Source organism: Arachis hypogaea, chromosome 13 (assembly GCF_003086295.3).
Source record: "Arachis hypogaea cultivar Tifrunner chromosome 13, arahy.Tifrunner.gnm2.J5K5, whole genome shotgun sequence".
Taxonomy (NCBI): domain Eukaryota; kingdom Viridiplantae; phylum Streptophyta; class Magnoliopsida; order Fabales; family Fabaceae; genus Arachis; species Arachis hypogaea.
This window is the reverse complement of record NC_092048.1, coordinates 54,021,383-54,034,529: the sequence shown is the minus strand read 5'-3', so window position 1 is coordinate 54,034,529 and position 13,147 is coordinate 54,021,383. Positions and strand designations below refer to the sequence as shown.

General features: G+C 38.4%; 1 non-coding gene across 1 annotated transcript; it reads right to left on the bottom strand.

The window, feature by feature from the left end:
• Positions 1-9,473: 9,473 nt before the first annotated feature.
• Positions 9,474-9,577, bottom strand: LOC112740048 (small nucleolar RNA R71). Its single transcript, XR_003170983.1, has one exon. It is a non-coding gene; the product is annotated as a small nucleolar RNA R71 (small nucleolar RNA).
• Positions 9,578-13,147: the final 3,570 nt, after the last annotated feature.

The window sequence follows — 13,147 nt, the reverse complement described above, 5'->3', positions numbered from 1 at the left end:
AGAGATTTGACAATTGACATTTACTTATGGCTCTCATATACATTTGGATTACATTATTTTCATCCCTATTTTAACTTGCACACCCAATGTATTTGGGATTATCATTCACAATTGTCATCATTACACATGCTCTTTAATTTAGCACATTTATTACTTGATGCTTGAGCTATGCTTCTCATGCCTATTATTTGCATGTTTTTATCCTCTTGCATCTTATTATTTTGAATTGCCCCTTTTTGATCTTTATTGTTGTCCTTCCTACATGTTGTAGCTACCATGTAGTTGGGCTATCATCTTTCCTTTGGCATTCCTTATCACTTGGAATTTCCTCCCTTCCAGTCTTAGTTTTCTATATTTTACACTCTTCCTTTTTTCTTCTTCCTTAGACATGGGTACCAAGAAAGAAAAAGAGAAGGCCACTGACAAGACACCAGCAAGGAATGGAACCAAGAGATCTCCAACTAAGGCAACTCCATCTACAAGCGTCAGTTGGAGCAACCCGTCCACCTGCACATCTCAGCATGCACCGAGGACGGTGCAATCTTTAAGTGTGGGGAGGTCGATACCGATCTCCATGGGTTAGTATTTTCTTCTCAAACACCAATATTTTATTTTCCTTGTTAATTATTGCATTTGCATGTTTGATTGCATGATTATTTGATTTTCTTGCATATTTTACCACTTGGTTGAAGTAATATTTTCTTTTTCAAGAAAATTTTTAGAGAATTTCACTAATTTGAATAAAATTTAATGTTACACTTGTTTGAAGAGATATTATACTGGAACATGTTTAGAGCTCGAACACACAAAACCTGTGAGATTTTTGAGCCTATTTGAATTGGTTGCATTTTATCAACCAATATTTTATTTTTAGTGTGTATTTTTCTCTCTAAAATTGTGATCTTTGTCTTGCTTAATTCTATATTTCCATGGTTTGTTGTATACATGCACTTATATGATTGAGGCCTTTGTTTCACTTAGCTTACATACCCATATGGCCTTAACCTTTTCATTATCCATTGCAAACCAATTTTGAGCCCATTTTTTACCCCTTTGTTCTTTACTTTAGCACATCATTAACTCTAAGCGGAAAACAATAATGTCCTTAATTTGAATCCTTAGTTAGCTTAGACTAGTGAGAGTGCTTATGATTTAAGTGCGGAAAATTTGGTTTGGAAATATTTGGTTTGAGAATTGAGTATGTTAAAATTTTTACATGATGTGAAAGAAATGTTTAGGACATGTTCATGCATTCAATAAATTAATCATATGCATTGAGAAAAACAAAAGAAAAAGAAAAAATATATACATATACAAAAAAAAAGAGAGAGAGAAAAAGAAAAGAAAAAGTGCAAATAAGAGAAAGGGAACAAAATGTCCCAAAGTAAGTGGTGAAAGCAATGCATATGTACGATACTTAGAATTAGATTGCATGAATAATGTGGAAAACATGGTTGATGGGTAGTTAGATTTTGTATTGTGATTACATAGATTGTCTAAAGTTAGGTGAAAAGTTTAAGTTAATTAAGGATTCAGATTTTAGTCCACTTGGCCAAATACAATCCTATCTTGACCCTAACCCCATTACAACCCTTAAAAGACCTCTTGATATGTGTATCTGTGCATTAAATTTTTGTTGATTGTTAGATGAAGAGCAAGCCTTAGAAAGCAAGGTTAGTAGAGAATTGAGAGAATCGAACCTTAAACACTTGAGTGATTAGAGTGTATACACTACCAGTGAGGGTTCGATGCTCAATTCCTTGTTCCCTGCTTTCATGAGCTATTTTCTTCTTGCAAGTCTATTTGTACTTCATTTTCATAATTTAAATTAGTGAAATCCAGTTTATATTTCTTCTTGAAGGATTTGTTTACTTTTAACTAAGTAGGTAGAAACATTTTGCATGTAGTTGCATTCATAGGTTGCATTTCATACATTCTACCATTCCTCTTCATTTCTTTATAGCTTCTCTTGAGCTTAGCATGAGGACATGCTAATGTTTAAGTGTGGGGAGGTTAATAAACCACTATTTTATGGTTTATCTTGTACTCAATTGAGTAGTTTTTACTAACTCTTTACCCACTTATTCATACTATTTGCATGGTTTTATATTTCCTTCCTAATTATGTGTTTTGATTTAAAACATGCTTCTTTGATCTTATATTTGCTTATTATTAATCCTCTCTTATTACCATTAGATGCCTTGATATGTGTGTTAAGTGTTTTCAGATATTATAAGGCAGGAATGGCTTGGAAGATGGAAAGGAAGCATGCAAAAGTGGAAGGAATACAATAAGTTGGAGAAATTGCTAAGCTGTCCAGCCTGACCTCTTTGCACTCAAACGGCTATAACTTTAGGTACAGAGGTCCAAACGACGCGGTTCTAGTTGCGTTGGAAAACTAAAGTCCGGGGCTTTGATTTGATATATAATATGCTATAGTTCCCTGATGCTAGGCGACGCGACCGTGTGATCCATGCGGCCGCGTCGCAGTGACGGAAATCAGCGTGTTTGAATTCTTCTCCAGCGATTTCCGGGCTGTTTTCGACCCAGTTTGCGGCCCAGAAAACACAGATTAGAGGCTATAAAGTGGGGGATTGCATCCATTCATAGGGAGGCTCTCATATTCACCATTTTAGGAGTAGATGTAGTTTTTAGAGAGAGAGGTTCTCCCCTCTCTCTTAGGATTAGGATTTAGGATTTCTCTTAGTTTTAGGAGTGACTCTCAATCCCAGGTTCTTTATTTTTATTTATTTTTCCAATTTAATTTATGAACTCTTCCATGTTACATTTGATGTCTTTATTAGAGTTAATTGAGGTATTCCAGACTTATGATTGCTTTCTTTAATTTATTAAAGTTCTCGATTTATCCAAATTATTTTCATTCAAGTAGAATTTCTCCCCTTTTGGCTTTGGTTAAATAATTGGTGACTCTTGAGTTATCAAACTCATTGTTGATTGAGAATTGGAATTCTTCAAGAATTAATTCATCCACTTAACTTACCTTCATAGTTAGAGGTTAATAAAGTGGGAGAAAAAATCCAATTCTCATTACAATTGATAAGGATAGCTGGGATAGGACCTCCAGTCTTCATACCTTGCCAAGAGTTTATTTTATTATTACTATTTTATTTTATTCTTTTTGTGCAACATACTGCTTCCTTACTTCCAAAACCCCCAATTTACAATCTTCATAACCAATAATAAGAACATACCTCCCTGCAATTCCTTGAGAAGACGACCCGAGGTTAAATACTCGGTTATCAATTTTAAAAGGGGTTTGTTACTTGTGACAACCAAAACGTTTGTACGAAGGGATTTTTGTTGGTTTAGAGACTATATCTACAACGCGACTGTTTTTATGACATTCTTTACTGGCGAAAATCCTAACGTCAAATATACTCCGGCTGTCGTCCAATGACTACGTTGAACATCATGTAGACCGCTTTGTGGTTGTCAGGCACGCGGATCTTGGTTAAGCGAGTAACGAAGATAGTGGGTGATTGTCACGGGTCACCCCTTCATTCTGACTTAACTGAATTAAGTACAAGAGTATATCTTAGAGAAGAAGTAGGCGTGAATTGAAGGAAAAATAATAATACTTGCATTAATTCATGAAGAACAACAGAGCTCCACACCTTAATCTATGAGGTGTAGAAACTCCACTGTAGAAAATACATAAGAGAAAATAGTCTAGGCATGGCCGTGTGGCCAGCCTCCAAGTCCAAGGATGATAATATCATAATCCCCTAATACAATAGTAAAAAGTGCTATTTATACTAAACTAGTTACTAGGGATTACAGAAAATGAATAACTAAGTGCAGATAGCGCAGAAATCCACTTCCGGGGCCCACTTGGTATGTGCTTGGACTGAGCATTGAAGCTTTCACATGCATAGGCCACTCTTGGAGTTAAACGCTAGCTTGGGTACCAGTTTGGGCGTTTAACTCTAGTTCTGGTGCCAGTTTCAGTGTTTTACTCCAGAAAAGGGTCTTTGGTGGGTGTTTGAACGCCAGTTTGGGCCATAAAATCTCAGGCAAAGTATGGACTATTACACATTTCTGGAAAGCCCAAGATGTCTACTTTCCAACGCAAATGAGATAGCACCAATTGGGCTTTTGTAGCTCCAGAAAATCCATTTCGAGTGCAGGAGGGTCAGAATCCAATAGCATCTGCAGTCCTTTTTCAGCCTCTGAATTAGATTTTTGCTCAGGTCCCTCAATTTCAGCCAGAAAATACCTGAAATCATAGAAAAACACACAAACTCATAGTAAAGTCCAGAAATGTGATTTTTGAATAAAAAATAATAAAATTATAATAAAAAGTGACTAAAACATACTAAAAACTATGTAAAAAAATGTCAAAAAGGGTATAAATTATCCGCTCATCAGACTCTTTGGGGTGGATAGAATTTGGCTAGGAATTTGCTAACCAAATCATCCCAACTGGTGATGCTCTCTTTAGGGAAGGTTTCTAACCAATGTGTGGCTTTGTCTCTCAGTGAAAATGGGAATAACAAGAGTTTATAGATGTCAGGGTTGACTCCATTGGTTTTGACAGTGTCACAGATTCTCAAAAACACAGAGAGATGGTTTGGAGATTTAGCAGCACTTCCTCCATACTGAGAATTATTTTGAACCAGGGTAATCAATTGAGGTTTGAGTTCGAAGTTATTGGCATGGACATTTGGTGTTAGGATACTGCTCCCACAATTCCTTGGGTTGGGGATAGTGTAGGAAGCTAAGAATCTTCTCTGAGGCTGGCCATTGTTGTTGGCCACACCATCAGGGTGATTTGGGATGTTATCCTCCATCTCTTGATCCTCTTCTTCTGATTCCTCTTCTCCAATAACTCCCTTCTTTCTTGCCTCTCTTCTTCTTCTTAAAAGTGTCCTCTCTGGTTCAGAATCAAAGGAGGTGGATTCACCTCTTCTTCCTCCTGACATAAAACACACACAAAATCAGAAAACTAAAACAGAACACTCTACTGATAGATTGTGGTTAAGGTTAGATGAAACAAAATCTCAAACAGTTAGTGTGCTTGAAAAAAATAAAGAAAAATGCTTAATCTAGATTATCACCCTAATTAATCATTGTCAATCTATATCAATCTTCGGCAACGGCGCCAAAAACTTGATGAGGAAAAATCGATTCCACAAAAACTCACCGGCAAGTGTACTGGATCGCATCAAGTAGTAATAACTCACAAGAGTGAGGTCAATCCCACAGAGATTGATGGATTGAGCATATGGTGATGAATTTAGTTAAGTGAATATTTGATGATTTGAGTGAAACTTGATTAATAGAAGTAAAATTGCAAGTAAACTAAAGTGTAGAATGAAAACTGGTTGAGTCTTAAAGTGCAGAAGAAATAAATTGCAAAAAATTAAAGTGCAAGTAAAAGAGCTGAAACATAAATTGCAAGAAAGGTAAATGACTGAAACTTAAAGTGCAAGAAACTTAAATTGCTGAATCTAAATTGCTAGGAAACTTAAATTGCATGAATAATAAAAGGATTTGGGTACTGGGATTCAAAATTGAGCTGGAAAATGTAAATTGAGGTAAATCAGAGAACTATGAGATGAAGAGATTCAGATCAGGATCTCAGTAGCAAAACAGAAATGGAAAATTGCAGAAGAATCAAAACAGCAAGAGAACTTAGATCAACTCTGAAATTCTAAAGAGAAATTGACAAATTCAGTGAAGTAACAAAAATAGAAAGCAAATCTAGATCTCAATTACTCTCTTGACCAAAAAGTAAAGAAGAAGTTACAGAAGAAGTAAAATGAAAATAGAAAAGAAGATTCAGATCCAATTTCCAATTCTTAGAACTATAAAATAGGAAAAGCAAAAGATGATTCTCAGATGATGAATTTCAGTGGAGTTCTCCAATCTGAATTCAAAACCCAAAATAGAAAATGAAGTTTCATAAGAAAGAACAAACAGAAAGAAAACTTAGATCTAATCCCCAATTCCCAAAATAAAATTGCAAGAGAAAAAGAAAAGTAAAAGAAAAGTGTGAAGTAAAAGTCCTTTCTCAAATCAAAATTGCTCCTATTTATACAATTTCTATTTTTAGTCATCAAAACTTGGAGTGGGCTTTTGTTGATTTGGATTTGGCCTTGAATAAGTGGATCAGGGGTGGCTTGGTTCCCCTTCCAGCAGAGCGCTCAGTGCACAATTTGAGCGCTGCGCTCAATTCTGCTTTGGTGCGTGATGCCAGTGCATTTTGGCCAGTTTCACTGACCTTTTCTTTACTGTTTTTAGGGTAGTTTCATGCATTTTCTTAGGAAATAAGCTAGTTTTGGGTAGATATTCACTTACACCTGGATTCAAGCATACATTGTGCATTTTACATGATTTCATGAGGATTTTGCATGAGTTTAGTGACAAATTGTAAGCTGCATTACCCATGACTTGGACTAGAACTTTGATGCACTCTATTGCCTGATTTCAAGACCAAAGGAAGCAAGGAATGGGAGGTAACTTGCAAAGTTAATGAGAAAAGTGACTGCCAATAACGCTCTCGAAGCCATCATTACCCACGTTAAGAGTCACGTTAACTAAGTTAAAGTGAACTCTAATGTGAAGAAGAAAATTTGAGCCAACGTTAGTGACACTTAACATTATCACTAACGTTGGCCAATGCTCATAAGTGGCCACGTTAGAGTCCACGTTAACTTAGTAAATGTGGCCTCTAACGTTAAAAGGGGAAAAGGAAGCAAACGTTAGTGACATTCAACATTGTCACTAACGTTGGCCTAAGTGCACAATGCCACGTTAACTCCCACGTTAACTTGGTTAACGTGGGAGCTAACGTGAAGAGGCAAGGGTGGTCGACAACGTTAGTGACACCCAACATTGTCTCTAACGTTGGAAGCAACCACACAACCCCAAGGAGCCACGTTGACTTCCACGTTAACTAAGTTAACGTGGAGGCTAACGTGAAAGAAGAAGGTGATGGCCAACATTAGTAACACTTAACATTGTCACTAACGTTGGAAGGAGCCACACAAGCCACTATGAGCCACGTTAACTCCCACGTTAACTTAGTTAACGTGGAAGCTAATGTGGATGAGTAAAAGATGAGCCAACGTTAGTGACACTCAACATTGTCACTAACGTTGGGGATGGCTAAGCAATGCCACGTTAAAGAGCCACGTTAACTAAATTAACATGGACTCTAACGTGAGACATGGGGGCACATTGGAATGTTAGTGACAATGTTGAATGTCACTAACGTTCTCGAAGGATGACAAGCCCACGTTAAAGAGCCACGTTAACTAAGTTAACGTGGGCTCTAACGTAGGAGCAAGGGGGGCTTTTCAACATTATTGGGAAAGTTAAGCCCCAATAACGTGTGCGAAGGACCTAGAGGCAACGTTAGTGGCAACGTTTGTGCCACTAACGTTGAAGTTAACGTGGCTTTTACTAAGGAACGTTAGTGAGAAAGTTGATTGTCACTAACGTTCTCGAACTCGTATTTTCACTAAACGTTAACACCCCTAACGCCCTGAGCTAAAGTCTCTGCCCACTTCACACTTTCTCTCTGCAAGTAAAGCCAAGCCCAATTGAAGAAAAGAACTGCTTCAAACTCAAGATCCAAAGGCCCAAGACTTGAAGAGCCAACTAGAAGATGAGAAGAGTAGTATATATAGGAGTAGCTTTGAATTATTTTGGGAGTTGCTGGGAGTTGGAAAAATAGCATAGAACTACTTTCTGTATTTTACTTTCTCTGCTCTTCTAGTTTTCATCATGTATTCTCCATCTTTGTTTTCATTTTCCAGAGCTATGAACAACTAAATCCCTTTCATTGGGTTAAGGAGCTCTGTTTAATTTGATGGATCAATACTAGTTTTCATTATTCTTCTTCTATCTTTTCTCTTGATTTTACTTGAAAGCTTTCGATCTTCATCCAATTGGGTAGTTATCTTGGAAAAGAAACTATTCATACTTAGATCTCTTCTGAACCTTGGAAGAGGAATGAAGAGATCAAGCTAGAAATGCTTTCTCATGCTGGACCAAATTGGGTTTGGATGGATATGTGACTATAATCCTCTCAATGCTTGATTTGGGAAATGCATGTGGTATAATCAGTGACCATACTTCATCTCTTCTCATGAGCAATTGACCAAGGAATTGGCTATTGATCAAGATTTGAGAGATTGAATTATAAGAAATTGTAATTCAATCACTTAAGATTGCCAAGGAGATCAATGAGTGCATTGATTGAGGAAGAGATGTAAATGAGATTGATCCGAAGAATGCAACGTCTCCTAAGCCCAATGAACTCCCCATTTCTGATCTTACCCATTCTCTTTAATTTCTGTCATTTACATTTATGAGCAATTCCCCCATTCCCATTTAAGATTCTGCAATTTACTTTCTGTCATTTACTTTCCCGCATTTAACTTTCTGCAATTCTCAACTCAATTTCTAATTCGCTCAACTAGAACATTCCTCTAATTAAAGTTGCTTGATCAATCAATCCTTGTGGGATTCGACCTCACTCTATTGTGAGTTTTTACTTGACGACAAATTCGGTACACTTGCCGAAGGAAATTTGTTATGAGACAAGTTTTCCATGCATCAAGTTTATGGCGCCATTGCTGGGGATTGATTGTGCATCAACAATGATTAGATTGGAGGATAACTAGATTGATCATTTTATTTTTGTTTGATTTAAATTTCTATTTGAGTTATTTACTTCCTGTTTTAGTTAATTTCTTCCCTTCCCCCTACTTTTTTTTTTCTGTTATTTACATTTCATCTCACTAACCCACTAACTGTTTGATATATTGCCTCACTCACACTAACAGTAATTCTGACAGATATACTTTCTGCACCTATTCTCTTTGCTTGTACTTGTTGGTTGTATGACAGGGAGTAGAAGCGGGGCTTCAACTTCCTTTGATTCTGAACCTGAGAGAACCTTCCTTAGACTAAGGAGGAAGGCAAGAGACAAACGTGTTGTTGGTGCTGAAGAAGAGGAGGAACACTTTGAGGAATACTTTGAACCAAACATGGAAGAAAACATGGAAAACCATCATGAAGAAGAGGCTCAAAACCATGGCGGAAGAGGTCGAGCAAATCATACTGGGGAGGATAGAAGAGTTTTAGGCTCTTATATCAATCCAAACCCAGGAAACTGTGGAAGTAGCATTCAAAAGCCAACCATCCATGCCAACAATTTTGAACTGAAGCCACAGCTCATCACCCTTGTGCAGAACAACTGTTCGTTCGGAGGAAGTGTCCAAGAGGACCCAAATCAACATTTAACCACCTTCCTGAGAATATGTGACACAGTGAAGTCTAATGGTGTTCATCCTGACACCTATAGACTGCTTTTATTTCCATTCTCACTCAGGGATAAGGCAGCCAAGTGGCTGGAATATTTTCCAAGGGAAAGCTTGACAACTTGGGAAGACGTGGTGAACAAATTCTTAGCAAGATTTTACCCTCCTCAACGAATCAATAGGCTGAGAGCTGAGGTCTAAACTTTCAGGCAACAAGATGGTGAGACTCTATATGAAGCATGGGAGAGGTTTAAAGACCTAACAAGGAGGTGTCCACCTGACATGTTCAACGAATGGGTGCTGCTGCACATTTTCTATGAAGGGCTGTCTTATGAGTCAAAGAAGGCCGTAGACCATTCATCCGGAGGATCTTTGAACAAGAAGAAGACTATTGAGGAAGCCATCGATGTCATTGAAACAGTAGCAGAGAACGAATACTTCTATGCTCTGCTGGCCCAAAACAAGCTCATTACCCAGCAGCTGGCTGACCTCACCAAGAATATGGAGATGAACCAAGTGGCAGCAATCTCCACTTCATCAACAACCCAAGAAGGAGTGAATGAAGAAGCAGAGGATAGTCAGGAGCAAGCCAACTACATTGGGAATTCACCTAGGCAGAACCATGATCCTTACTCCAAGAATTACAACCCTGGATGGAGAAATCACCCAAACTTTGGGTGGGGAAATCAACAAGACCAAAGCCTTGATCAAAGGCGCCCAAATCCAAACAATGCAGCCCACCAATACTTCACCTCTAGACCATATCAACATCCCAATAACAACACCTCTCCACATTCATATCAAGGCCAGAACAACCCTTCTCAGCTTGACTTATCATCACTTGATGAAAGAATCTCAAGGATTGAAAATCTACTTGAAGACATATGCAAGGATATCCAAGACAACAAGGTGTTCAAGGAGGAAGTGCGAGCCAGTTTCAAGAACCAGGGAGACACAATCAAGAGGTTGGAATCTCAAGTAGGATATCTCTCTGAGCAAATTCCCAAACCCACAGATGGATTCCCAAGTGATACAGAAAAGAATCCGAGAGGTGAAACAAAGAAAGTAAGATGGGAAGATTGCAAGATGGTCACTATAAGTGATAAGGAGATTGAGGACAAGCCAAGCAAGCTGTCAGAACAACCTGAAGATACCTTAGTAGAGGAGGTGGAAAAAGATTACCAAGAACCAGAAATCTCAAAACAGGAGCTGTTGAGACTCCATGCACCTTTTCCCCAACTGCTCAATGGTGCTGTGGAGAAGAGAATATACTCAAGATTTCTTGACTTGTTTGCATCTTTGCATGTGAACATACCATTCATCAAGACTATCCAACAAATGCCTGCATATATCAAGTATATGAAGGAGCTGCTTCCTAGGAAAAGCTCACTCAAGGGAGGCCAGACTATAGTGATGAACAAGGGGTGTAGTGCCCTCATTCAACCACAGTTACCTACGAAAAAAAAAAGATCCAGGGAGTTTTCATGTCCCCTGTGCCATAGGAGAAACAATGTTTGATAGAGCACTCTGCGATTTGGGAGCAAGCATCAACTTAATGCCCTTAGCCCTGGTGAAGAGACTGCAGATCAATGAGATATTGCTCACAGATGTGGTCATCAGGCTGGCTGACAAAACTCAAAAACAAGCAATAGGGGTGGTAAAAAATGTGTTGTTAAAGGTTGGGAAATACTACCTCCCAACAGACTTTGTCATCTTGGACATGGAAGAGAGTGACACTCACCCAATCATATTGGAAAGAACATTCCTAGCTACAGCCAGAGCACTCATAGATGTGGAGCGAGGGGAGCTATTATTGAGGATCAATGATGAACAACTCAGCTTCAATGTCTTCAAACTCTCCCAAGAAGCTGACCAAGAAAATAAAGAACCAAGCAATGATCATAATGAGATGCTGGCAGAGGAAACAAGCACTGAGGCACCACCAACGCATCCGAAAACCCCACTGAATGATGAACAAGGCAAACAGCAATCGTCACAGCTCAAGGAGAAGCTGGAGGAACCTAAACCACCAGAGGCATGTGAAGACAACAACAAAATTCACTTAGAAGAAGAAGTCACCAAGAGCAGGGAAGCATCAAAAGAGACAAAGAAGAAGGTACCAAAGGGGTGGAGGAATAAGAAGATCCCTACGGAAGATTTCTCTCCAGGAGATAAAGTGATCTCAGCTTACTTCCCAGATATCCCACCTGATCTCCCCACTGTACCATCTCAGTTACCTAAGGTCTTCACTATTAACAGAGTTCTCTCATTGGAACATGTAGAGATCATTGATACAACCAATAGATATAAGTCCAAGGCAAGAGGGGAGGACTTGAAGCATTATCAACCTCCCTGATGAAGGAGAAACGTCAAGCTAGTGACACTAAAGAAGCGCTTCATGGGAGGCAACCCATGTTTTATTAGCTTTTACTATTGAATAAGTCAATATTCATGAATTCCAACCCAAACTTGGTGAAGTCCTTATATTGCAGTATATAGTGAAGAACAAGTTTGGTGTTCAAAGCGTACCAAGAAAGCATGAATGCAACAGAGAGCATTGCTAGTCTTGGAGCTTTGAACAAGACTTTTGATCACAGTGCTCCAAACTAAGTTTGGTGTCACCCCATGGTGCCACCAAAATGCATATAAGGATACACAGTTAGTTAGTTAGTTGGAGTTCATGAATAAATAATCTCATCTTTTCATCTCTTTATTATTTTAGCCGTAAAAAAATTTAAAGTGATTTCTTTTTGTGATAATTCTTACTTTTCTTATTTTATCTTTATAGGGAAAGGAAAGGAGCATTGAAAGAGATTGATTGGATAATTTAATGGGAAAGGTTCGGCCACTTCATGAAGAGGGCACTACACACGTGCCTCAAGGGGAATGCATTGGGAATGGTTGCCATGCAACATTGGAGGAAGAAGCTGCTTGGAAAAGGCAAGGGAAGTGGGAGCACAAGCAATTAAGAAGGAGAGCATGGACATCCACAAGAGTAAAAGGTGGTGGAGTTCCTTCTTTGGTCCATCTTTCTTTATGTTTTAAATAAGGAAGATCTTGTATGAAAGAGAACTTGCTTCCATTTCAGTTTAAACATTTCTAAATTCCTTCTTTTAAGTTCTTGTTGAAGAGGTTTATGATATCTAGTCCTTATGTCACTGCATCTTTACCGTGCTTACTTGTATGTTTGTCCCTTTAAATCAGATGAAAAAGAGAATGATTGTGTTTTTAAAAAGACCAGAGTGGAGTTCATAATATGGAAGTGCATTCATGAGTTTTTGGTGTGATCATAAGTTAGCTAAGTTGGTTCAACCATAAGGTGGGAAAATAACTATCTGTCATGAATACTATACTTGAGACACACCCCATGAGACTAGATAAATAAGAAGATCCTAATAAGAAAAAGGGAAAGAACAATCAAAGTTGAGGAATAAAAGAAAAAGACTAAGCAATAAGGCTAGGCACCAATGGTTTTAAATCTTGAGGCATGTGTCTGTGGTGTTCCTGTGTGAGGGATCTACTTGGATGAATAAGCTCTTAGGAGTGCCTTATCACTTGGTAACTTGGGTTAACTAACTCGGGATTATCAGCTGAAAGTCCACTATCAAGAGTAACCATCACCACAAAACATTTAGTAACCCAAAGAGGTGCTGGACACCAAGGCCTCAAGAAAAGAAAATGAATAAACTATATGCCTGTGGTGTGTATGTATGGGGGAGAGACTTGAGGGAGTAAGTCCTTAGGGGTGTCTCAACACCTAGCACCTTGAACCAACTGGTTCGGGAGTGTTGGCTGAAAGCTTATCTTAAAGAGTTGCCCCCTTACAGAACACTTAGCCTGAAGAACACCAATAA